The 1477-nt window shown below is 67.6% G+C and overlaps 1 pseudogene across 1 annotated transcript; it reads left to right on the top strand.

Annotated features, from left to right (window-relative positions):
- The first annotated feature begins 6 nt into the window (after positions 1-6).
- On the top strand, positions 7-1367 carry LOC108525367 (cGMP-inhibited 3',5'-cyclic phosphodiesterase B pseudogene; annotated as a pseudogene). The gene has a single exon (XR_001884263.1). The product of XR_001884263.1 is annotated as a cGMP-inhibited 3',5'-cyclic phosphodiesterase B pseudogene (transcript).
- Positions 1368-1477: the final 110 nt, after the last annotated feature.

The raw sequence follows: 1477 nt of genomic DNA, 5'->3' as shown, positions 1-1477 counted from the left end.
GCCGCGACAGCCGCGGGGGAGGAGCGCCCGCCCGCCGCTCGCGCGCCCAACGGACCAGGCTGGGGCCGTGAGGTAACTGTTGCAGCCAGCGGAGCTGGGAGGCGACACCGAGTCTCCAGTCCCGAGAGGTGCCCAAGGGAAAAGGAGGCGGCAGCCAAACTGGTCCTGGAGAGAAGCCCCTTCTGCCCCTCTCCTCAGCCAGCATGTCCCGGACTCCGCCGCTCCTCAGTCCGCGCGGTGGGGACTGCGGGCCGTGGCGGCGGGCGCAGCCCTGACGGGTTGTGAGTCGAGGGACGCCCCGAACGCAGGGGCTGGGGTCTGGGAACGCGAGCGGCCGCTACGGTAGGAGCGGGGTGTGCTGAGTCCCGTGGCCACCCCTGGCCTCAGCCATGAGGAGGGACGAGCGAGACGCCAAAGCCATGCGGTCCCTGCAGCAGCCGGATGGGGCTGGCTCGCCCCCCGAGAGTCTGAGGAACGGCTACGTGAAGAGTTGCGTGAGCCCCTTGCGGCAGGACCCTCCGCGCGGCTTCTTCTTCCACCTCTGCCGCTTCTGCAACGTGGAGCTGCGGCCGCCGCCGGCCTCCCCCCAGCAGCCGCGGCGCGGCTCCCCCTTCTGCCGGGCGCGCCTCTCGCTGGGCGCCCTGGCTGCCTTTGTCCTCGCCCTGCTGCTGGGCGCGGAACCCGAGAGCTGGGCTGCCGGGGCCGCCTGGCTGCGGACGCTGCTGAGCGTGTGTTCGCACAGCCTCAGCCCCCTCTTTAGCATCGCCTGTGCCTTCTTCTTCCTCACCTGCTTCCTCACCCGGACCAAGCGGGGACCCGGCCCGGGCCGGAGCGGCGGCTCCTGGTGGCTGCTGGCGCTGCCCGCCTGCTGTTACCTGGGGGACTTCTTGGTGTGGCAGTGGTGGTTCTGGCCTTGGGGGGATGGCGACGCAGGGTCCCCGGCCACGCACACGCCCCCGGAGGCGGCGGCGGGCAGGTTGCTGCTGGTGCTGAGCTGCGTGGGGCTGCTGCTGACGCTCGCGCACCCTCTGCGGCTCCGGCACTGCATCCTGGTGCTGCTCCTGGCCAGCTTCGTCTGGTGGGTCTCCTTCACCAGCCTCGGGTCGCTGCCCTCCGCCCTCAGGCCGCTGCTTTCCGGCCTTGTGGGGGGCGCTGGCTGCCTGCTGGCCCTGGCGTTGGATCACTTCTTTCAAATCAGGGAAGCGCCTCTTCATCCTCGGCTGTCCAGTGCCGCCGAAGAAAAAGTGCCTGTGATCCGACCCCGGAGGAGGTCCAGCTGCGTGTCGCTAGGAGAAACTGCAGCAAGTTACTATGGCAGTTGCAAAATTTTCAGGAGACCTTCGTTGCCTTGTATTTCGAGAGAACAGGTATGTTGGCTGGAAAGCGAGGTCTGGGATGTGAGAGGGTTCGGGTTTACCGCTGCAGTTTCCGAGTTGAGTTCGCTTATTTGAAAGCATGTTAACTTTCAGAATGGAAA

This window comes from Rhinopithecus bieti, unplaced genomic scaffold, assembly GCF_001698545.2.
Source record: "Rhinopithecus bieti isolate Rb0 unplaced genomic scaffold, ASM169854v2 scaffold_43253, whole genome shotgun sequence".
Lineage (NCBI taxonomy): Eukaryota > Metazoa > Chordata > Mammalia > Primates > Cercopithecidae > Rhinopithecus > Rhinopithecus bieti.
Note: the sequence above shows the minus strand (reverse complement) of the source record. Positions and strands in the feature narration are given on the sequence as shown.